The sequence below is a fragment of the Macaca nemestrina genome, chromosome 2 (genome assembly GCF_043159975.1).
Source record: "Macaca nemestrina isolate mMacNem1 chromosome 2, mMacNem.hap1, whole genome shotgun sequence".
NCBI classification, from domain to species: Eukaryota; Metazoa; Chordata; class Mammalia; order Primates; family Cercopithecidae; genus Macaca; species Macaca nemestrina.
In genome coordinates this window covers 42,149,499-42,175,212 of record NC_092126.1, presented here as the reverse complement: position 1 = coordinate 42,175,212, position 25,714 = coordinate 42,149,499, and the positions used below count along the sequence as shown (strand labels likewise).

At 41.6% G+C, this 25,714-nt stretch overlaps 1 protein-coding gene and 1 long non-coding RNA gene across 16 annotated transcripts in view; one reads left to right on the top strand and one right to left on the bottom strand.

Annotated features, from left to right (window-relative positions):
• The window catches only part of LOC105469958 (nicotinamide nucleotide adenylyltransferase 3), a 115,992-nt gene that overhangs the window by 59,723 nt on the left and 30,555 nt on the right, over positions 1-25,714 (top strand). The window lies entirely within an intron of this gene.
• Positions 1-25,714, bottom strand: part of LOC112424651 (uncharacterized) — a 29,004-nt gene that overhangs the window by 1,629 nt on the left and 1,661 nt on the right. Inside the window, exons 2-4 of one of the 8 annotated variants that reach the window (XR_011619745.1) lie at positions 18,030-18,120; positions 15,309-15,459; positions 10,274-10,418 (exon numbers count right to left, since the gene is read on the bottom strand). This is a non-coding gene — a long non-coding RNA (uncharacterized lncRNA). Of the gene's footprint in view, positions 1-10,273; positions 10,419-13,335; positions 13,432-15,308; positions 15,460-18,029; positions 18,121-18,618; positions 18,645-25,714 lie in introns of those variants that run through there. The other 7 variants (XR_003015473.2, XR_003015471.2, XR_011619746.1 and 4 more) reach the window with 7 other exon arrangements.

Genomic DNA, 25,714 nt, shown 5'->3' with positions numbered 1-25,714 from the left:
AGCAAGAGACACAGAAAGAGGCAAACCATGAGAGCCTTGCAGGCCATTTGTGAAAAATGTGCTTTTTAATCCTAGAGCTGTGAGAAGATGAGAATATATGCGCCCACCCTGCAACACATACACACACAGAGAGAGAAGAGCGGATGAAGAAAAACCAGTTCAGAGGGAGTTGAAGCAATATTTTTGATGATAGGGTGATGATGGCAATAAATGGATGTTGACAGTGGAAGGTGTAATTAGAAGGTAAAATTGACCTGGTAATGGATTGAATGTGAGGAAGAGAGAGTGCTACCCACTAGAGAGAGTCCTGAAGGAGGACCAGATCTGGGGAATAGACAAGTTTACCTTCACACATGCTGAGTTTGAGAGACCTATGAGAATACAGGACTGGAGAGAGACATTTGCGAGTGACCTGTAGGTAATAAATGAAGGTATCCATAGGGGTAAATGAGATCACAGAGACAGTGAGAGAGAGTTGTAAGGAGAGATGAGCCCTGAGGAGCCCCAGGCTTTGACAGCCTTACAAAGGAGAATCAGCTTACAAAGAAGTTCAAGAAGACCCAAGAAATAGGAGGAACCAGAGTAGTTTCTGTCACAGAAGACAGGAAAGATGAAGGGTCCCCAGCATTAAGAGTTAGAGTTTAGTACTAGAGTTAGATGAAGACTGAAAAATCACATCTGTGCAGTTCAACAATGTGATGTCTGGGAGAATGGCTTTGTTGGTGACATCTGGGAGAATGGCTGTGTTGAAGCAGTGGTATTGACAACTGGATTGGCTATGCATTCAGGAGAGACTAGGAGAAGAGGAGATAGAGGTGGCTAGTAGCAGCAGTCCTCTTGTGAATGGCAAGGACCCAGGTAAAGTGAGGTCAAATGTACAAGAACAAGGAGAGATTATTTGTCATAATGACAAGGGGAGCCATTTGAGACAAGCAGCCCTGGGGGAGCATACATGCCCTGTCCAAAGGGGAGAGTGGCCACACCTTCTAATTCCTCACAAGAAGCTAGAAATAGGAATTTTCATGTTTGAAAGATTGTTGATGGCTGCATTGCTTGCAACTGCAAAATATGGAAAACAAAACATTAAACTCTAAACAAATATTCTACTCTAGTAAGTAGATTTCTTTTTCCTGATACACAGGGTAGCAATTCTGAAACTACTTTCTGTGTATACTAGCACTGAGCAATAAGTAAATATCTTATAGATAATGGAAGTCAAGCATTTCATTGTTGGAGAAAGAAGCTACAAATGCGGACAGAGAGAAGTTACAAATGTCCTGTGATATGGGATTGGAATTAAAGGTATCAGGGTGAACTCATGAATAGATAAGGTAAAAAGGATAGATACAGTGGGTGGATGGGTGGATAGATGGATAAATGGATGGATGGGTGGGTAAGTAGGTAGGTGGGTGGATAGATAGATAGATAGATAGATAGATAGATAGATAGATAGATAGAGTGTGGATATTTATATAGATACACATGCAACTCTATCTTAGCCCTGTCTGCTGAGAGGGCCTAGAACTAGTTATACCCCAGTAGCCATAATAAAAACTAGCATCCTAAGTTTGGCTTCTAAGCACCATTTTGTACTAAAAGAGCTCCTTAGAAAAATGGTTGAATCTGGGGCTGCGGATAGAAAACACAAGATAAACTTGGAACATTTTGTGGTACCAAAAAGTAAGGAAGTGTTCAAAGAATGGCACATGTCAAAGGGACAGCACAGCCAATGTAAGGTCTCCCACCAATAAAAGCTGAGGACAACTTGAACATAAAAGCAAATAAGGGATTATAACTAATTTCATACATTTGTAGTCTATGAGTCTAAACTGATTTAAAACCAATAAATATATTGGTTAATTAAATGAACAAACAAATGCAAGAAAGGGGAAGGCTCTTTCTTACAGTAAAATGCCAGTGCAGGAGGAATAGTGGAATTAGAAAACCACCATTTAGCAACCATCCAAATAATTGATTTACGCAAGAATCACTAATGAATGTTAATACTAGTGGGTTGAAATAACAAGATATGTATGTGGTCACAAAGTAACTCCTGACAATAGACTGATTAATTCCACAGGAAAAAATATCTTTATAGCTGAGAAATGTAGCAGACACAACCTTAACCAAGTGATCAAAGCTAATACCACCAATATGGGACATAATGACCTCATGCATGTCCTGATATGATGCACTGAGGAGGGTCCACCCCCACTTCTGTGCTGGTTCTGCCAGAAGGGCGTACCCTGTACCTCCTCCTGAGGAAACATCAGGCAAACCTAAAGTGAGAGACATTCTGCAAAATAATCGGCCTGTACAAAACGTCAATGTCACGAAAGACAAACTAAAGAACTATTTCAGAAGAAAGAAAGCTAAAGAGAACCCAGGTCTCTGGGCCCAAGGCCAGTGTTTCTCTTACTGCCTTGTGCTCCAAGAGGCAACAGCAGGTTTCTATGAGGCCTCCTCAATGTGCAAGTCCAAAACACAGATTTGGTGAGAGCAGAGAGTCTGGTAGACTAACAGAAAGTAGGGAAGCAGTCAGGGCTTGATTGTGGAGTCTGAAATGCCTGATAAGGAATGGGGACTTTAGGTGAAAGGGACCCATTGAAAGTCTTTAACCAACTCCCCCATCACATGCCTACTAGGCCATGGGAGGAGACTTAGCAAGGAATCTTCAGACACCCTGTGGAAAGCAACTGCTAGAATCTCTCAGCAACCTGATTCTCAGCCCAGATCCTCATCCAGTGCTAGGACTTGCTGACTCTGAGCATTCAGGCCCACTTCACCAGAAGAGGGATGCATGCATTTGGAACATCTGCCTACAACCTGGTTCAAATGTACACTGGAATGCATGCAGAATACAGGGAGAATACAACTCCACCTGCCTGCAGCCTGGTCCAGCATGCATTTCCCACCTCATTGCCAAGGTGATCTTGTGACACCTTGTCAAATGCCCAGATAAGGTTCTGCATTTGTGGCTGTTGCTTGCCTGCTCATCTGGAAACTCCACCAAGTAGGAAAATGACTTACTCTGAGTGAAATCTTGCTAGCTGTGGGCAGTCCTCACTTTTTCAAAGCAATCAGAAACTATCATTTTTAGACTTGGTTTCCTGATTTTGCTCTAGTTCATGTTCAGAGTCCCAAACTATGGTGTCCAGAGTGTATCCTCTATGCTTTGCTTTTTTTTTTTTTTTTTTTTTTTTTTTTTTTTTTTTGAGATGGAGTTTTGCTCTTGTTGCCCAGGCTGTAGTGTAATGGCACAGTCTCAGCTCACTGCAACCTCTGCCTCCTGGGTTCAAGCAATCCTCCTACCTCAGCCTCCCAAGCAGATGGGATTACAGGCGTGCACCACCACGCCCAGCTAATTTTGTATTTTTAGTAGAGACTAGGTTTCTCCATGTTGGTCAGGCTGGTCTCCAACTCCTGATCTCAAGTGATCTGCCAGCCTCAGCATCCCAAAGTGCTGGATTATAGGAATGAGCCACTGCGCCCAGCCCTCCTCTATTGTTTTTCTATGATCGACTCAACAGATACCCCTAGAAAGAAGAGTAGTTCTCACTTAGTTCTCACTTGGTTGTCCTGGGTCTTGGGATTCTCTTCTCTATTTCTGCTTTCCCTTGGATGCCACAACCCACAAAAGAACTGCAGAATTTTGGTGAAATTCGGAGGGGGCATGCTCCCCTCCTTGTGACCATGGTGTCATAGAAAGAGAGCTTTGGAGTCAAATTTTGGTGTCAAACTCACTTGCTGCATGAGCTTGAACAATTTACTCCATATCTCTAGCTTGTGTTTCCTCAATTGTGAATTAGGAATAATATCCCCTCATCATACAGTGTTATTTAAGGATTAAATATGATGATATACATAAACTATCTAGCCCATGCAATATATCCAATATATGTTTGGTCTCTTTTCTTGCATCCTGAGTGGACCCCAACTCAACACTTCCTTAAAGCATCTCCTGTTCCTGTGGCCATGACCAGACAGGTTAACGTAATACTCTCATAAGTATGCATGGAAGAGAGAAAGCCTGAAGACAGTTTCTCCTGTTTTCTTTTAGACCTTTCTTGATTCTTTATGATGTTATTTCCTAACGATCCTGCTCCACGTGCTTGTGGCATCCCAGATTAAATTGCATCATAAAGATAACAACCCAGTCCAAAGCCTTGTCCTTTTCTTAACACCACACCCCCCACCCTCCATCCTCACCAACTTTGGACAACCTTGAGGAGAGGAAAGGTATTTTATGGCTCCCAGTTTTTCCTCTCAGTGACTTGCATTTTAAATTGAAGTATATTTATTGTAATATCATTTACACCAGCAATTTTCTGTGTTAAATAAAAATGTCTGGTCAGTGTCCAATGTGATGTATATCACTTTTGCTTCCTTGGTGATTTTAATTTGAATTCTCTATTACACAGTGAATATGGAGAGAATTAAATGCATATGATAAGGTGGTTCAGAACAATCTGAGATAAGGGGGAAATTAAGCTATGATAATTCTATTGAAGGCAGTGACAGCCCCAGTTCTGGGTCTTCTGGGCTTTAGGAGATAACACAAGAGCATGAGTAAATATTATATAAGCTCAGCATGTTGCTTTACTCTTGGGCTCACACAGATGTGTATTAATCAAATATAGTGATTTTAATATATATTCACAGACAGTTCTCTAGCCTGGTCTGTAAAACTGTTCATTTTCACATTTCTAACTTAAAATATTTTTCTGAAGAAGATAGATTTAAGAATATTTAATTATTCCAACAATTGTTTCGAACCAAGGTAATTTTTTTCATATCATATGAGGCTTCAAGGATTTGAGGCTACACGTTAGATTCCAAATTTTTTTTAAATTAAATGCTTTCCTGATTTAATAACAAATCACCATTTTCCTTCTTTTTAATATGTCTATCTTGAGATTCTTGAGATGTGGTTTAAATGAAACAGATCTTGAAAGGGTCTCAGAGAAGGAAATTTCCATGGCATGTGCTCTAGCACCAGACTTGACTGCACCAGGTCAGGGGATAAACAGCACTTCGCAGATGAGTGTGCTTTATTTTGAGGCCCTCAGACACTTCATGAGATCCCTGTATTCTTGAATTCACTGCCTCACTACTGCCAATATACACAATGCTATGAAAAATGGGGAACCATTACTCATATCTTTGCAAATTATACCTCTCACCTCTTCCCCTCTTTTCCCATCCTCTTCTCTTTTCCCCCAACCAAGTAAAAAACTAAAACAAATACATGTATTTGTTTTATTTTTTGCTTATTTCGTTTTACTGTCTTACTCCTTAATGTGCGCACCTGTAGTCTCAGCTACTCGGGAGGTTTAGGCAGGAGGATCACTTGAGCCCAGGAGTTCTGGGCTGTAGTGCGCTATGCTGACCCACCAAATTCTGCATCAGTATAGTGACCTCCTGGGAGTAGGGGACCACCAGGTTGCCTAAGGAGGGGCGAACAGGTCCTGGTCAGAAACAGAGCAGGTGAAAGCTCCTGCTGATTAATAGTGAGATAGCACTTGTGAATAGCCACTGCACTTCAGCCTGGGCAACATAGCAAGACTTTGTCTCTTTAAAAAAAAAATGAGTTGCAAACCACATATCCGACCAACAAGGGACTAATGTCAAGAATATCTAAAGAACTTTCAAAATTTAACAATTAAAACACAATCAGGAAATGAGCAAAATACATGAAGAACCATTTCACGAAGAGGATACACAGACAGCAGATAAGCACATGATAAAATATTTAACAACATTAACCATTAGGGAAATGCAACTTTAAACACACAATAAGATATTACTACACACCTGCCAAAATGGCTAAGATAAAAAATAGCAACACCATCGAATTCTGGAAAGAATATCGAGAAACTGCACCGCTTATAATTGCTGGAGGGAATTTAAAATGGCACAGCCACTCTGGAAAGCAGTTTGGCAGTTTCTTGTAAAACTAAACATGCAGTTGCCATATGACCCAGCAGTTGCACTCACGGGCATTTATCCTAGAGAAATGAAAACTTATGTTCACACAGAAACCTGTACACAAATGTTCATCACAGTTTCATTTATAATAGCCAGAAACTAGAAACCAACCAAATGTCTTTCAAGGGGTGAATAACTAAACTGTGATACATCCATACCATAGACCACTCCCCAGGAATAAAAGAAACAAATTATTCATGCAACAACTTGGATGATCTCCAGGGAATAATGCTGAGTGAAAAACACCAATCCTAAAAGTTTACATACTGTGTGATTCAATATCTATAACTTTCTTGTAATGACAAAATTATATAAGTAAGGAACATATTAGTGGTTGCCAGAGATTAGGGATGGAGTTTGGGAGACAGGAGAGAAGTGGGTGTGGTTATAAAAGGCAACACAAGGGTTCCTTGTGGTGATGGAAGTGAAGCGTTCTGTGCCTTGACTGTGGCGATGGCTACATGAAAACTACAGATGGGACGAAATTTCACAGAACTACCACACAATCAAAGGAGTATAGGATCAGTGGATGACAGCTATCTGAATATCCTGGTTGTGACATTGTGGTATAATATTGCAAGATGTTACCATTGGGGGTAACTAGGTAAGGGGTACATGGGATCATTCTGTATTATTTTGCAACTACATGTAAATCTACATTTATCTCAAACCATTTAAAAAAATACAAAAAAAATGGAAACAACATATTGTATTAATTAAATGTTAATTAAGCATGAAAGGGTGAAGTGAGGAAGTGACACTGTCCTTCACTGGACCTCTTCCATGCCTGAGTTTTCAAACAGCCACTTCATCCTCAAAACAGTCCTGTGAAGTAACTTTTAACATTCCTATTCTGTAGGTTCAAGGAAACTTGAGGACTGGAGGGGTAATAAGTTTTGCAAGTGTTAGGTAAAGCCCCAGTCTCAAAGAATACAAAGCCAGTGCACTCGTCCTTGGCACCTGGGGCACCCCTTCTGAGCAGGCCATGCTGTCTCTGTTGCTGTCACTGCTGCTATGCCAGCCAGCCAAGCCCAACTCTTCACTTCCTGAGGAGGCACCTCAAGGGTTAATATGCCAAGGCCAGTAACCATCTTTGTCTTCCAGATGGGAAGCCAAGATCATTCAGAGTGGAGCACCAGCTTCTTTGCTAAACAGACCATAAAGAGAAACCATGCAAAGAGCATTCAGAAAACCCAGGATGGCATCAGATAAAACAGAGTAAAGTAAAATTCCCAACAGCACAAAGACATTAATTAAAATGAATTGAATAGATGTGTCTGTATAAATATTCCTAAAGATGGGGTTGTCAAGACAAAGTTAGGCCTTGGGGAAATTTATGAGTTACTGATAATTATAGGGAAAATAAATCATAAAAGGACAAAATAAGAATAGATTTTGTAAACTAAGGAAATTGGTGGCTTACGAGGGATAGATGGGAACAGAATAGAAAGAATGGGGAAATGGCAAAGGGTTAGAAGATAGGACGAGGGCAGAGAGACCCTTCTCTTAGTATTCCTCTTTATATAGCTCTTACTATTAGAACAATGGGATCACATGCCAGAAAAACTAAATATATAATGAAAGTCAATCAGGATGCAAGGGGAACCCAAGATGAAATGCAAACAGTAACAAATGAGCCTGGTTCTATTACAAATGAATGCATAGCCACACTGAGGGCAGTAGGAAAGAAAATAACCTCAGTAATATGGAAAGCAGCATTGTGATTGGATACTGCAAGGCTAAGGACAAGAAAAGTTGTACATAAGTCCTGTTCACTAGTTAGTAATTTGTTTTCCACAGGGGTATGGATGAGCAATTTTAAAACTATTTTACATAAGTACTAGGATTGAGCAAATGAGTAAATGATTGTAGATGATCAAGCCAGGTTTCTTAACATTGAAGAAAGGAATTATGAATAAAGGAGAGGAGGCTACAATAAACTCTTTGGTGTTGTATTGGAATTGGAGGTTTCAGTATGAACAGTTTTCAATATATATACAGATGGGTAGTTTTAGAAATAAATGCAGAGTGATATGTGGACACATTTGAGGGTAGATAGATACAGATACTTGCAGATATAATTATATAAAATTTTCTAGCTTTGCCCTCTAAGAGGGCCTATAAACCATGAAACCCTAGCAGCAATGAGTACAGCTAGTCCCCTTGGTTTCTAAATGCCATTCTTCAATAAAAGAAATGAGGGCTCCTTGGAGAAACGGTTGATTCCAGGGCTGGGGCAGGAAGCTTACAAGATAAGCCTGAACATCTTGCAGTTCTGAAAGTGAGGAAAGGCTTAAATGATGGGAGAATGTCAGAAAGCCACAGGAGCCAACCTAAAGGAGCTTCCATTGGGCAAATCTGGGATAATTTGAGGAACAAAATAAATAATGATAATGGATTACACCCCACAGAATAAAATAAGTACCCATGAGTCTATATTGACAAAAATAAATGGTTAAATGAATATAGAAATGCAGGAGAAAGGTCAGTCCTTCCTTACAGTAGAATACTAATTAATATTGTAGAAAGAATGTCAGAAATAGAAAATCACTATTTTACAAACTAATATAACAGTAATAATTGTTACAGACCAGAATCATCAATGCATGCTAAAATTAGTAGGCAAGATATGATGGGAATCAGGATATTTACATAATCTCAACAAAGTGTTTTCTTACAGGACACATATTATTTACAAATACCCAGGGGGAAATAGTAACTTATGTGGAGAAATCTAGAATATACCACTCAACCAAGTATCAAAGTTAATATGACCAAAATCAAGACAAATCAACATCATGTACCCTTTGACGTAAGAGGTATTGAGAAGAGCAAAGCATCAGTTCTGAGGTATTCTTGCCTAAGGTGAATAAGCTTAATCTAATGATGAGAAAACACCAACCATACTGAGGGATGTTCTACAAAATAACTGGCCAGTGCTCGTTGTAAAAGTCCAGGTGCTGAAGACTGAGGAGCTGTCCTTAATTAACAGAGACTGTAGATACAGGACAACTATGTGCAATGTGAGATCCTAGGTTGAACTCTGGAACAATAGGGAAATAGAAATGATGTCTCTATATCAGTGTTGAATTAATGTTAATTTCCTGCTTCAGATCACTGTACCATGGTTATTTAAGTTATTAACATTAGTAGAAGCTGAATAAAGGATATATGGGAACTCTTTGTACTGTCTTTGCAACATTCGTAAGTCTAAAATTATTTTAAAATAAAATATGTATAATTACAAAGGAAGGCAATTATGTTGAAGTCATTATCTAGATATTTAAGTAAATTTGTTACAGTAAAAAAAAAAAAACCACGTGAAACCAAAATAATAGTAATGATATATGTGCAAGACTCTTTAAATTTTACAAAAAGAATTTTACACTGTTTTTTAATTGCCAAAACAACCCTATGAGGTTGGCATTACTGCCCCCCCCGCCCCCTCATTTTAGGGATGAAGAATTTAAGAGGTGCATAGTATGGTAAAAACAAACGCCAAAGATATAAACAAAAAAAACCTTCAAATCCAGGCAAATGAGCCTGCTTTCAAATCCAAGCACTACCATTTCCAGCCTGTGCAACCTTGGCCAAACCAATTAAGAAACTTTACAGAAATTCTGGCAACTGGCTTTTGAGATTTTTGTGGGAATATAAACCCTGTAAACAGCACAAAGCCTGGCACATTCTGGGCACGTAAGAGAAAAGGAAAGGAAGATGATGGTGAAGATGATGATGGTACTTTAGAGTTGAGAAGCATCTTTGAGTTCAGCCCAGAACTCCCGTGCTCCCAGCATAGAGTTGATCACCTCAAAAGTGGTTTTGGCCACACTGTGGACATTGTGGAGTGGGTTTATACCCTCACAAATTAATTCTGTTTGAGGGAGCCCAACTTAAAAATATCTGTGCCTGTCCATATATGTAGAATATACATATGTTTGCATGTATTTGTATATTGAAAGAGTTAACAATAGGTGCATTCACAAACCAATAATTTCTAATATCAAGATGTCTAAGGAATGAATACAGATGAGCAGGAAGGATTGGTGATCACCTGGTAGCACCCTCCGCACTGCCCTCAGACTCATCCCTGATCTGCCTCCAGTGGGTCTTGCTATCTGTGGATGTGCTTGAAAAACTTTGCAGCAATTCGAACCTGAGATACTTTTTCTTGAGACGCACTAAGAAATTGAACACACCTGATAAGTTATGGGATAAGGCTCAGGAGGGCTGGCATCACCCGACCCAGTGCCCTGCATACTGCAGCTCCTTATTGCATACTTACTGGCATGAATTAATGAGGATTCTGCTGAGAATGGTTGTTGCTCTGCCACCACATTTTGCACCACATTGCTTTGCACTTGTTGGTTTTTCATGTCTCTTTTTTCCCCCTTAGATTTCACTGAACTTGCATTTCCTCTGGGACTAGGCTTAAAAATCAGCACATGAGATAAATTGCATATACTCAACAATATCCTTGAACATCCCTTAAATCACCTTATGCAAGATGATATATATACAACTGATGTATACACACTGCATCTGTGTGTAGACAATGTGTAGACAGTGTGTTAACAATGTAGAGTGTTGGTTAAGATCGTGGGCCCTGGAACCAGACTACCTGGGTTTAGATCTCAGTCTTACAATTAATTAGCTTTGTAACCTTAGGCTAGTTATTTAACCTCTTCGTGCCACAGTTTGTTCATTAGGAAAATGAAAATGACAGTCACACTCCTTTCATACAGGAGTTGAAAGGATTAAAGAGAGTATATGTAAAGCCTTTGGCACAATTCCCGAGATTCATATATGCCACTCTTTATTATTGTACATTTATGTATGTGCAATATGTACAGCAATGCATACATAAAATATGACTTTAAAATAGCTCAATTACATAAACCTGAGCATATAGCTGAGTAAATTAAACAATTGTCTGCTGTAATCCCCTCCCCGCAACCTTGAACCTTCCTCAAAGCAGCAATAAAACTTAATTTTGTGCTGATTTTAAAGCCCCTCTAGTTGCCACATGGCTCGCACCAGGGGCTGCTCCCTTACAACTAACTGAAGCCCAGCGTCCACATTTCTGAAGGCAGAAATGAACCTTCCAATGAGTTTAGCTGACATGCAGCCCTGTGTGACATCTTTGCCTCCTGTCATAGAGGTAATTAAGGGACCCCTGCCTTGGATCAGAGGTCTTGTTTAAACTAGACCTTAGACCCCAGGATTCTGCTGTGATACCATGTCTGGTTCCACTTGATGGCTATTGGGATGCCACAGTAACTAGGGGAACATATGTGCAATTATATCTAGTGACGAACCGTTGAGTACAACCTAGAATAATGAAACTATGCTTTCTGTCTCCTCTTCTTTCTTTATCTGGACGTGGAAAGGACAGTGGCGACAGTGGGTGCAGTGGTGGTGGCTGCTTTAACAGCAGTAGTGGTGATGTTTGCACTAGTGGCAGTGGTGGTAGTACAGATCGTGGCAGCAATGATGGCAGCAGCATTGGTTAGTTGGACTGTGGTGGTAATGGTGTTAGTGGTTATTGGCATAGCAATGGGGCATATTAGTGGCAGTGGTGGTAATATGGTGTTGGTCATAGTGACCGTGATGGCAGTTGTCTTGCTGGGCATGGTAGGATGGTAGTGGTGCTATTAATGTGATAGTGGTAGTGGGAATCATTGTGTCGGTTGATGCTGATCATGATTTGATGATAGTGGCACTGTTGGTGATGGGAAGTAGATTGTGATTTCTGTAATTTAGGTCAGTGTTTCAACCTGAATTTCAGAAGTAGGAAGTTGATATTGGAGGAAACATACCCAAATATCTCATATACACCCCAAATTGTAAAATATCTTCCTAGGTCTGGGTAACATGGGCAATGCATCCAAATGAAGGCAACCCAATCCCCCGATGTAATTTGCTGATAGAGCTGACTGAGTATTTCACAAAGCGTGGTCCTGTGAACACTCATCCAGCAGAGGGATCCATAAAAACTAAACAGGCGTGGGAAGGCCAGGGACTTCTGTCCCCTTCTTGGAGAATTACTGTGCACATTAAGGGCTCTCAAAGGATCTGCAATCTGAAGTTCTGTTTCACTTTGTCTGCCTTCATGTTTCCCAAACATATTTGATCACTTAACCCTTTTTCTTTGGGGAAGGTAGATGCCTATAAACCATTACGTAGAACAGTTAGAGAAACAATATAAACAACACTTGAAATAAAAAGAAAAAGCTTTAATAAAGTTTCGCCACAGGGACTAATTTTCATGTGCTTAGTGAGAATGGGCAACTTTAGGTTATTTTAAATGTCTTGTATTGCAAAGTGGAAAAGATCATCTTAAATTTACATAATCAGAATTGTGTACAAGGAATTCATTAGACATGTAAATTAAGAGTATTATTAGAAACAAACCTCAAAAATGAAATTGCATTAACTACATAAAACATTTACAATCTAAGAAACCCATATCCTTTTATTCTATACTTATAAAATTAGTAATTTGATCATTATAGAAAAATGGCCCTTGTTTACATTGGAGTCCAATGCTAGGTTAATAAAATAACCTTGGATGACCGAAAGGAAGTGGTCTCTTTATAGCCAGTGCCAATCTGTGGTTCTCCAATAGCACATGAGAATCGCCTGGGATGCTTGTGAAAAATTGAAGTGCCTAAACCTCACTGCCAGTAAGCAGATTTGGTTACAATCTGGAATTTGCGTTTTTGTCAATGACATCAATGCAGACCTCACTTTGAAAAATACCAGAAGGAACTGACATTAATCTATTGTCTTCTATCCTGCTCATTCTACCCAATGTCAATCTTAGGAAAAAGTCTCATTTCAAGTTTCCTGCTCCTGCAGCAGTTTCAGGAGCAGCCCAGGCAAGAGAGGTTGACTGGTAGGCCAAGCAGGTCTCTTCCCTAATACAAAGCCTGTTAACCTCAAGGGCAGAGTCGACAACCCCACCAGTTGTGCTTAAAGAATTAAGAAAATGGCTTCCTCATTTCTACAGTGATTCCTTCCCATTTCGTGAGTAATCATTAGTCTTAACACGAATAATGCAAAAAAGGCAGCTAAGCAGTTTAAATTTTATCCATAAAACTAAGCCCTGTGTTTCACCACAGCATTTAACTCCATGACCTATTTTATTGAATCCCCTGCATATCTTGGACAGTTTCCTTGAGTGTAAATTACCATGAAGGTAAATTGAAAACGTATCAAGAAATGGGCAAGGATATTAGTGTAGAATCAAGGCATCATCGAGCTTCAGTTGTTATGAAGATTTTTAAAAGTGTCTTTTCAATACAGTTAAAGTGAAAAGAACTGATTTGATTAACAAGACTTTACCTTTCTTAGGTTACCATCTGCCTTCAACTTTGTAGGTGATTCAGTTTCAATGTCCCATCCTCCAGAAAACATGCTCCAACCTGTTCAGAGCTTCTTTCAGCTCCCCAAGCTTCCCTCATGTGTCTGTGCCCAGCAGTGACTACCCATGTGGTGACTGTCCATCTCCCTTGGGACTTTATCCCCCATCCCCAACCCCATCCTGTGAGGGCAGGGCTCCCATCATATTTACTTGTGAATCCACAGTGCTGGTACACTCTCTGGCTTGAAGTGCATGCTAAACTGTCTGCTAAAGAGTCAGTGTGTTCCCCTCTTGCCTTAAAAAGCAGGAAAGGAAATGCTATTTGTAGTGAAAACAAGGAGGCAGGTAGGGGAAAATTCAGATTCTACTGATATTTCTAGTATGCTCTCCAGCCATGTCTCTGCCCCTGAACTATCCCTATATTAGTCATTTGAGTCTTATGCCATGCCTCCGAAGTGTGTGGTATTATTTATTCTTATTGCACAGGTGAAGGGAATAGGGTATAGAGAGGTTAAGTAATTTGCCCCAGGTCACCCAGCTCATAAGCAGCAGAGGCTCCCACTTAGGTCTGTCTCTGCATGCTGGACCTCAGATTCCTGCCACTGCAAAGCCTGGCTTGAGAGGAGAGTTGAAGTGACAGATGGCCCAGGCTCAGTTATTTGTTAATAGAGAATAGAGCTGCTTTGCCTAGATTCCACACGTGGAGGATGTCCAGTGCAGTGTTGAGCAGCTTCCCTTCAGCAGGAGCGGACTTTATGCCCAGCCAGAACTGCCTGATTATGACCTGTCCTCACTGCCTGCTCTCTGGCTGCCTTTCTTCCTATATGAGGTTCCTGCCAGGTCTGAGGACCCCAAAGAGAAGGGAATGAGGTTTTGAGGGGCTCTGAGACCCTAGCATTTGGGAGTTCTGGTAAGTGCTTTTTAAAACCCACCTGCTGTGAAAAGATTCTGGTCAGTGGGCAGAAAGACACGGCTGGATGTTAAACGATCAGAGACAGAGGCATGCAAAAAAAGAGATTCTAATACCCCAAAAGCAAGCAGGACCCCAGCGGAGCACCCCCTCCTCTGGAAGTTGCGTAAGGGCTCAGATGCACAGAATGTGCTGCCAGCCAACCAGTGCCACATGTCTGAGACTTAGAGAGATAATTACAGAGAAAGGAGCAGGAGAAAGAAGAAACGAAAACATCCTTTCTGCCAGGTGTGGTGGCAGGCATTAATTTCAAAGGCCTCTGTGTGACAGGATTGAGGAAGACAGAAGCAGGGAGAAGAATAGATCCAGGTGGCAGGCCTGTAATCCCAGTAGTTTGGGAGGCCAAGACGGGTGGATTACCTAAGGTCAGGAGTTCGAGACCAGCCTGACCAACATGGTGAAACTCCATCTCTCCTAAAAAATACAAAAAAATTAGCCAGCGTGGTGGCAGGTGCCTGTAATCCCAGCTACTTGGGAGGCCGAGGCAGGAGAATTGCTTGAACCCAGGAGGCAGAGGTTGCAGTGAGCCGAGATCATGCCATTGCACTCTAGCCTGGGCTACAAGAGTGAAACTCTGCCTCAAAAAAAAAAAAATCCTTTCTATCCAGGACCAAAGGGAAGTTTAAACCCTATGAAATATTGCTGCTTTGTTGTTTACTTTGCCAAATTCTTAAGAAGTTGCACACAAAGAAAGCAGAACATTTGGAAATAAAGAAAGAGAAACCTCATACTGACAAGCTCAGGCACTGAAAGATTCTGAAGACCAAAGTGGGCTTTATAGTGTGCAGGAAGAGTTTGCTGATTGAAAGGAAGACTGCACACAGAAAGAAGTAAGAAAAATTGAAAGCAGACAGAAGAGCATATACTCCAAGGCCACTGAGGAGGGAGGGCAGATGATCACACTTCCAGTAATGGCCACCATGGTCCCAGCTGGCAGACTGTGGTGCTAGAGGGCCAGGTTCCATTTTGGAGTAATGGGAAGACCTGGATCTATTCTTGTCCCTGCTCCTGGCTTCCTCAATCCAGCCACACACAGGCCTTTGAAATTGATGGGCACTTCTGGCCAGCAGGACACAGGGTGGAGCAATAAATAGGTGGTCTCAAATTCATTTGGATCACACAGGTGAAGAGCTCTCTGGAGAAACAAAAAAGATGCAAAACATTACATAAACTTGAAGACTGACGAGGAAAATAAAGAAAATGGTGCTAAAATGGCCTCAAAGTTTCAGTGGCCACAGCCAGATCATATTTTCCAAGCTTCACTTAGAGGTGAGGTTTAATCATAGTAGTCTGTTTGTAAAAGCATGCATAACCTTTTAGTTGAGATTCTGTTCTTTTTTATGTGTTTTCTTAACATGCTATATTACCCTCAGCTCTTTGTTACTTGATTCTTAACACTACTTGGGACAGTTGCTCCTGATCTCTTAGATTTTTGTCTTTCAAGGCCTTTGCTTCCCAGGGTGCACTTCAGCCAACACAACCAAGGGAAGAAGAAAATGGGGAAAAGTGTGCATGAGGTGGTAGGGGCCAGACTGTGCTTGTGCCCATAGAAACAGCAAGCTTCTCCCAGCAAAAAGCCCCAGAGCTGAAGTCTGCAAAAGGGAAAGGCAAATTAGTAACCAGTCTGTGCTACAGGGCAGCCACGTCTGAGCATTACCTAATGCTTTTCTCAATTGTTTTGACACATGTAGTTTTGTTTTAAATATGTATGGTAATTCTTAATAAAATGGTGATAAATGTGCGAAGCCATTCTCTGTGGAAATAATGAAGTCTTTACAGTTTGGAATGCTATTAAGTCTTTGCTTCACGGTTTGTGAGACTGCTAGCATTTTAAGCAGCAATAACATTTTACTGAGGCCCAGTCTTGCTGAGGGGGATGGTCAGCTCTAGAGGGGGCAGTTTTTCCATCACACCTCAGAGTGACCTGGTTTGGGGCTACACATAGATGGAGGTGGAGCTACTTAGTGGTACCCTTCTCAGCCCTGCCTGGCTCAGCCACTGCCTCTCCAACCGATGATTCACTGTCCATCATCAGTACAGTGCAACAGAAAAAAAAATACAGGCAAACCTGGGTTTGAATCTCAATCCTACCATTTTCAGGTAGTATAACCATGGGAAAAATCATATAACCTTTTTGAATCTCCATTCCTGTTCCAGTTATCAAATATAACAAACCACCCCAAACTTACTGGTGTAAACTGACCATTCTGTTATGCTCATAGACTCAGTGGGTCAGGAATTTGACCAGAGCACAATTGGGTGGCTTGTCCCTGCTCCATGATACCTGGGGTCTCAGCTGAGAAGACTTGAAGACTGTGACTGAGTGGACGCTGGAGGCTACAGTCATCAGGGACTCTTCACTCATGTGTCTGGCAGTTGGTGCTGTGTGTTGGACATTGACCACAACACATGCATGTGACCACTCTGTGGGGTCTTTCTGAGTAGGATAGTTTGGGCGTTTTTTAGAACCCATTCATGGCAGCTGGGTTCTAAAACCAAGTGTCCCAAGACCATAAGATGTAAGTGCATGGTATTTTTATGACCTAGCCTCAGAAGTCACACAGTATCACTTCTGCCATTGAGTAAAGCAGTCACAAATGCCTACCCCAGTCCCCCAGGAGGGACACAGACTTCACCTCTCAATGGAAGAGTGGCCAGGTTCTAGAAGAGCATATAAACCAGGAGATGATCCTGTGGCCATGTTTTGAAAAGACTGTCTGTCACAATTCTCTCCTCTAGCGAGCCTAACAGACCAGAGAATGGAGGGAGTGATGATTGCCAGTCACAAGCTAAGTGCCATGAGCTGTTCATCTGTTATCTAACTATTTAAGTCTTAAAATAGTATCCGCACACTTTTTTGTTTGTTTTCAGATAAGACATTATATTGGTCAGCTTCAGCTGCATAAAAACTACAAATTATCAATGGCATACAAGAATAAGCAGTTTATTTATTGACCACAGATCTTGAGTCAGCTGAGACAGGTGTGTTCCTCCTCTCCTATTCTGAGGTTTAGGAGAGTTAGGAGGGGCAGTGGCTGCCTTATGTATTCTTCTCATGTAGATGGCACAGGCAAAGGATTGCAAGCCCCACCAAGCAAGCAAGCTTTAAGTTTCTATTTATGTCCCATCTGCTACTATCCCATTGGTCAAAGCAAGTCTCATAGCCAATTCCAAAGTCAAGGGGCAGGGAAATACATTCTGGCCTTTGTGAGGCTGTGGCAGAAATGTGGGTGTATAATACTATAATGGCAGAGTGAGGAATTGGGAGCAATAATTCAATCTACCATAGCCATTTTCTAGCACAAAGAAAATTGGATAAGGATATTGTGGCATTACAGCTAGTGTTTAACAATATAATCTTAGGTGCAAAATACCCATATAAAGTAGTAGGGTTATCAAATTGCTAATAAAAGAATAATTCAACAAGACCAGGTAGCATTTATCCTAGGTATTCAAGGACAATATACCATAAAGATATCTATTAATATACCACATTACTAAGACAATATATTTTTATGAAACTTAAATCATCATCTCAATGCACACTTAAGTCATTCAATAAAATCCAACACCTACTTGGGGATTTTTTTTATGCTCTTAGTAAATTAGAACTGTAAGGATCCTTCCCTGGCATGATGCATAATGGCATAACACTTCAAAAGCATCCCCACAGAAACAAGGAAATAGAAAAGAATGCCTACTCACCACCATTATTTTCCAATGGTATCAAAACTAAGAAATATAGTTGTAGAAAGGAGATTCATTTTTCATTATTTGCAGGTGGTGTTACTGTGTCCTTAGAAAGTCCAGGAGAAGCATTTGAAAAACTGTTAGAACTAATAAGTTCAGTAAGATAGCCCAGATTCAAAATAAACCAATCAAAGTATGGGATTTCCTATATAATGGTTGTAATGCAATGTAATGAAAATATATATCTATATACATGGCAAAAATATAATGGAACAAAGATCCCATCCACAAGATGAAAAGCCAAGGACATTTGTCACCAGGACTAACCTGAACCACATACATGAAGGGCACCAAGGGCAGCAGGCAGCAGCTCAGCCTGCTCTGAGGCTGGTCTAAGTGGAAACATGGCCAGCTCCTCACGAAAACAGCCATTTATTGATTGGCTTTCCGGTGAAAATGCCAATAGGTGGATATTTTTGTTTATTTGTTAACCTGAGAAAGTATCCAGAGGTTCTCCCAGAAGACTAACCAGGTGCTCAGAAAGCTTTCAGAGATATCAAAAGGTAATTGTTTTTGAAAGTGATTAAATAAGTGTGATACTTACTCCAGACAGCATAATGGAACATGACTCTATAGAAAAAGGTAACATAAGGTAAAAACAAATACTAAGTGGGAGTCAGGAGGAGATTATTTAGTAACAGAAAACAATTAAGTATTTGGAAGGGAAAAAAAGGCAGTTTGATTTCCTACTGCATATATTTCACTCAGTGAAATACTAAACATAAAACCTAAATGTGGAGAATTCCCTGTCAATGGCTGTTTCCTTTGACCTGCAGCTACCTCCTGGAACTACACAGGCAGTATATTTCCGGGGGCAGAGAAAAAAATTACGGTAGGCCTAGATGTTGCCTTTATCCTTTTACTGTGAGCAAAATAATTAAACAGGACCTACCGAGGCTCTGACAGGGCCACCCAGCAGCCCATCAGGGACAGATAGACCTTTCTGGAAAAGGCTAACTCGTCAGAGAAAAACCATAGGTCATATGAGAAGGGACTGCAGTTCTAAAGTAGGGACCAGGCGGCAGATTCAGGGCAAGTGGCTCTCCATTTAAGAATATAAAATTTTTAAATTTCTGGTTCTCCATGAGACTCAACAGAACAATGTGATAATGCAAAAGAACAGCCTGTCACGAAAAAGGTGTAGTCTGTGGACAATGAAATGCTTCGGGAATGAAAACCCCATTGCCCAATGAGTGCTCAGGGAGGGCAGCAGGAAGGCTATTTCTGGCACTAAATAGAAAATTAGAACACCAGTCCCAGAACTCAGGAAAAAGATAAGGGATGATAATTATGAGATGAGACATACAGAATTGATGCGAGACAATAGAGCAGAGGTGCAATAACAACCCAGAAAATGACAGAAGAAATGATCCCTGAGTTGAAGACCTGAGGCTTTACTTCACAGGGAGTGGGGAAACATAGTCATTCTAAGACCTGGGCCTAATTCCCAGCAGCTAGATTTGAGTTGAGTGAAAGGGAAATCATGATTTGGAAGAGTCCTCTCTATATGATTGCCAAAAGACCCAACAGGCAAATATTTAATATATAGTCAACCCTCCATATTCATGGGTTCTGCATCCCCAGATTCAGCCAACCACAGATAAAAGAAAATGAGGGGAAAAAACATTGTCATTATTCTCTAAACAATACAGTATAACAACTATTCACATAGCATTTACATTGTATTAAAGATATTATAAGTAATCTAGAGATGAAGTATACAGAAGGATGTATGTAGGTTATATGCAAATATTACACCATTTTATATAAAGGCATTAAGCATCTGTGAATTTTGGTATCCATGGGAGATCCTAGAACCAATCCCTCGTGGATACCAAGGGATGACTATACTTATTAAAATAGTTCATATGTGTCAATAAATAGATGATCAATGAATGTGAGCAGGCAGTTCATAAAAAGAGAAATAGAAATGTCTAATAAATTTAAAATCACATCAGTAATTTTAAATGCAAATTGTAAACCACAAAATATTCCTACAGACTGGCAAAGGTGTTTTTAAATGAACAGTCCCAGTATGGCCTGATGCAATGAGATGGCATCTTTCATACCCGCTGGTGACTTTCTCTTCTTGTTCAGAATTTCTGAAAAGCAGTTTAGCAAGATAAAGCAAAACACCCCAAAAAATTTCAAGTCAATAATTTTCTTTCTGATAATTTATCTTGAAAAACTATCCAAGACCTGGAACCAAGATCTACAAAGATAGTCATATTTGGATTCTAACACAAATTTTTTAAATATATTTTTAGTCTGTATCATTATGTATCTATTAAAAGTGATGGGGTTTTTTTGTTTTGTTTTGTTTTGTTTCAGTTGCAAGATTTAATAGAGTGAAAACAGAGCTCCCATCCAAAGGGAGGGGACCCAAAGGGGGTTGCTGTTGCTGGCTCAAATGCCTGGGTTTATATCCCGATCATTGTCCCTCCCACTGTGCTCTCAGGAGATAGATGATTGGCTATTTCTTTACCTCCTGTTTTTGCCTAGTTAGCATTTTAGTGAGCTCTCTGATTGGTCGGGTGTGAGCTAAGTTGCAAGCCCCGTGTTTAAAGGTGGATGCAGTCACCTTCCCAGCTAGGCTTAGGGATTCTTAGTCAGCCTAGGAAATCCAGCTAGTCCTGTCTCTCAGTGCCTCCTCTCAACAGGAAAACCTAAGTGCTGTTGGGGAGGTTGGCCAATGACCGCCGTAACTGCTTCCTGCTGTATTGGGGCGTAGTAGGGGTTGTGCAATTGAGACTTCCTCAGGAGGGGTGCCTTCGATGTCATTAACTTGGGAGCATGGGCTAGCAGGCCGGTCCAGGGGTCTGCGGTAGATCTTAGTCATGGACTGCATTTGGGGCTCCATTTGAAGAACCATTTGTAGTTTTATAGCTTTGATTCTGGAAGAGACAAACTTAACAAGGAGGTTAAAGATACAGGGATTGAAAGGTATGGCCTGCAGTGCAGGGGATTATATCTTTGGCACACTTCACAGGCCCTGACTATCTGCTTGATAGTTTTGAAAAGGCCTGGTCCTGTAAATAATGACTTGGCCGTCTGATGGGTGCTATCAGTGCCTAAGTGAAAGGTTTGGTGAAGGGTTTTAAGTAATTTCCATTGGTTAGCTGTAGGCAAAAGTATTTTCCCTTTTTCAGTGGTTAGCCATCCTGAGGGGAGGAAACTATGTCCTCGTGAGGTTTTCCATTCTACTTTTTCTGTTGAGTACTGGGGCTTGGTTTCCTGGAGGGGATTACCCCATACTGGGGGTCCTTCTATAAGCATTTCTAATGGAGGGTCCCACCTTGCGGCTCTTTTGGCTTAAATATTCACTTCGTGGTTCTCTTTTATGTTTCTTTTTCTTTTTGATGACCCCAGTAGTGGAAGACTGTCACCTCTTTAGGTTTCTGTACAGCCAATAATAATCTCCTAATGGCTTCCTCATGTTTGATAGGTGTTCCCTCAGAAGTTAGGAATTCCCTTTCTCTCCATATTGCTGCTTGGGCATGGAGGACTAGGTAAGCAGACTTAGAGTCTGTATATATTTACCCTTTTTCCTTCTCCTAATTCTAGTGTCCGAGTGAGGGCTGCTAGTTCTGCCAGCTGAGCACTAGGTCCTGGAGTGATGGGATTACTTTCAAGTATTCCATTATCACTGACCATTGCATACCCGCTTTTTGAAGTCATTTTTCTACAAAGGATATCAGTATACAAGTTGAGGTCAGGAACAGTCAGGGGAACCTCTAGAAAGTCCCCTCGAGTGGCGTAGGTTTGAGCAATGACTTGTTGACAGTTATGTTCTGTCTTTTCTTCGTTGTCTGGAAGAAATGTGGCTGCATTAAGAGTTGCACAAGTGCACAGTTGCATCACTGGCCCTTCAAGTAATAGAGCCTGATATTTAAGTAAATGGTTGTCTGACAGCCACAAGTCTCCTTTAGCAGTGAGTATGCCATTCACATCATGAGATGTCCACACAGTAAAATCTCTTCCTTGTATTATTTTAGCTGCTTCAGATACCAAGACTGCTACTGCCACTACTACCTGTAAACAGTGAGGCCAACCCTTTGCCACTACATCAGTTTACTTACTCAGGTATGCCACGGGTTGCAAGCTCATCCCTCGGACCTGTGTAAGGACTCCTAGAGCTATTCCTGTTTTTTCTGTGACATATAAAGAAAAGTCTTGCCCCTTTGGCAAGCTTAACACTGGGGCTTGGGTTAGGGCCTTCTTTAGGGCCTGGAAAGCCACTTCTGCTTCAGGTGTCCATCTTAGTAAATGGATATTGGTTTTCTGAGTTTCCTTAATTAGTATATATAATGGTCTATTTCGCTGTACGTGGGAATCCATATTCAGCAGAAGCCTGTTATGCTAAGGAAACTCTTAGTTGCTTTAGGGTTTGGGGATGAGGATAAGCCAGTATAGGCTGGATACATTCCTCACTGAGGGCCCTGGTGCCTTTGGATAATTTTAGCCCTAAGTATTTAACCTGCTGTGAGCAGAGCTGAGCCTTCGGTTTGGAAACCTTGTAGCCATAGGTAGCGAGGAAATTTAAGAGCGCTTGGGTGGCTTGATGGCATAAGGTTTCTGAACGGGTGGCTAAAAGTAAATCATCCACGTACCAAAGGACAAGAGTGTCCAGGTATGAGAATTGGCTTGAGTCTCATACTTGGGCTAATGCCTGACCAAATAGATAGGGGCTATCCCTGAACCGTTGGGATAAAACAGTCCAGGTGAGTTGAGACGTTGGGTTTGAAGGATCTTCAAAGGCAGACAAGAATTGAGAGTCAGGGTGTAGAGGGATACAGAAAAAGGCATCCTTAAGGTCCAGGACTGTAAACCACTCTGCTTCCTCTGGTATTTGGGAAAGCAGAGTATAAGGGTTAGGTACAACTGGGTATAGAGGGACAACGGCCTCATTGATAATGCTGAGATCTTGCACTAACCTCCAATGTCTGTCGGGTTTCTGTACTCCTAAAATTGGAGTATTGCAGGGGCTATTGCATGGTTTTACTAGGTCTTGGGCTTTTAGGTCCTTAACACTCTTTTGGAGTCCTTGTTGGGCCTAAGGGAGTACTGCCTTTGGTAGGGAAAGGAGGCAGAAACCTTTAGTTTAACTTGAACAGGACGGGCATTCTTTGCTCGTCCATATTGTCCTTCTGTTGCCCAGACTTCAGGATTAATTCCTTCCTCAAGCAGGGGACAACAAACAGGTGTTCCTTCCCCTATGTTCAGGTGTACAGTGGCCCCTGCTTTTGCTAGAATGTCTCTCCCTAACAAGGGAGTGGGGCTTTCAGGAGTAATTAGAAAAGCATGTGAAAAGAGTAAAGTTCCCCAGTCACAGCTTAGTGACTGGGAGAAGTATCTAGTGACTGGCTGTCCTAGGACCCCTCAGATAGTGACAGATCTGGAGGACAGTTGTCCGGGACAGGAGAGTAAGACTGAGAAGGCCATGCCAGTGTCCAGGAGACAGTTAACTTCCTGGCCTTCAATGGTCAAGCATACCCGGGGCTCTGTGAGGGTGATGGCATGGGCTGGCGCTTGCCCCGGGCACCCTCAGTCCTGCTGCTGGATTATCTGGGTAGTGGCTTCTGACTCAGAGGACTTTCATCCCCTGGGGCAGTGGGCCTTCCAGTAATTCCCTTGACATAAGGGGCAAGGACAAGGGGGTGGCTTACTTCTATTTGGACAGTCTTTTTAGAGTGTCCTTGTAGACCGCACTGGAAGCAAGGCCTATTAGGCATTTGATTTGCCCAGCTTTTCCCTTTTCCAGAGCCTCCAAATTCTGCTTGGCTGAGGGCCATGACTAAAGCGGTGGCCTTTTTTTTAATCCTGTTTGTCCCATTCTGCCTGCTCCTCCTGATCTCTATTATAAAAAAACCGAGATTGCCAAGTTCAATAGGGTTTCTAAGTTTTGCTCTGGGCCTAAGGTGGACTCTTGAAGTTTTTTCCTAATGTCTGCAGCTGACTGAGTGATAAACTTATCCTTTAAGATTAGTTGGCCTTCAATAGAGTCAGGTGACAGGGAGGTATGCTTCTTCAATGCCTCCCTTAGTCTCTCTAGAAAGGCAGTAGGATTTTCTTCCTTTCCCTGTGTTATAGTGGACATCATTGGATAATTCATAGGCTTCTTCTTAGTTTTCCTTAGTCCTCTAGCACGCAGGTTAGCAAGTGTCTGCGGCACCAATCTCCATGTTCTGATTCTGTGTCCCAGTGAGGGTCTACACTGTCTGCTGGCCTGTGCGGAATCTTTCTCTTTCCTCTGTTGTCATCCTATCATTGACCTGACAGCTACCAGAGATCGCCAAACTCTTGGGCTGCAGTTATGGCGGCACTTCTCTCATTTGGGGTTAGTGTCTGATCTAGCAGTAACATTATATCTCTCCATGTCAGATCAAAGGATTGTCCTAACCCTTGTAAAACATCAATATAGCCGTCAGGGTTATCTAAGAATTTACCTAGGTCTATTTTAATTTGCTTGAAGTCTGAGAGGGAAAAAGGTACATGCACTCTAGCTGGGCCGAATTCTCCTCCTCTCACTGCTTGGAGGGGGCATAATCGGGGAATATTGACACTCTTTGGTTCATTGTTTACCCCTTTGTCTCTCTCCTTTTGGATCGTTTGGGTTGAAGGGGGATCCTTATTAGTTGGGGAAGGAGTCGGGGGGATGCTGGGGTAGGGAGGTAGACTCTGAGGGCTTCCTGGAGGGCATAAATCACACTTTTTACATAATTGCGAGTTGTCTCTTAATGAAAAGAAAGTTTGTACATATGCCACTTCACTCCATTTGCCTTCTTTTCTACAAAGGAGGTCTAGTTGCAAGATGGTGTTATAATTTATACTTCCCTCAGAAGACCAGGTTTCTCCCCCTTGAAGAGGGTATCATGGCCAGGTGGTACTGCAGAAGAATATAAGTCATTTCTTTCTTAGCGTCTGAGGGTCAAATTGGTCCCAGTTCTCCAGAATACATCTTAGGGGTGTTTTTGCCTTGGGGGGAACATTTCCCATCTGAAAAAAGAACACAGGGATGCCAGCACCCCTAGTCATTTTCCACTGAGCATTAGTCCTAGAGCATCCTCTATGGTCCTAATGCTTATTCCTTTCCAGGGTGTGTAACCACCCATGGACCTCTACTTATTGGATTAGTTACTCTCACCGGTGTAGCAGTCCTGCACCCCTTTTCCCGCCTTTTCTTGACCACAAAGAAAGGGGCCTGGGCTGCTGGGTTCTTGTGGTCCTTTACCAGCGTGCCCAACATTGCCTTTGTGCTCAGAAGTGAGTTCTTTTCGAGGGTGCGTAACCACCCATGGACCTCTGCTTGCTTATAGGGTTAGTTACGCTCACCAATGTAGCAGTCCTGCACCTGTTTTCCCGCCTTGACCACAAAGAAAGGGGTCCAGGCTGCTGGATTCTAGTGGTCCTCTACCAGTGTTCCCAATATTGCCTTTGTGCTCAGGGGTGAGTCCTAGAGCTGGGCTGGGTTCCTGAGTATTTCATAACAACCCAGCTGCCCCATCAGGATGTATTCCCATAAAAGCAGTTCTTATGCAAATTCATTTCAGAGACGGTGTAGGTAACCTTTTGAGTCAGGATTGAGATAGTCTTTTGATTCTGTAAGTACATTAAGGCTTGGTTGAGTGCAAACGGCTTGC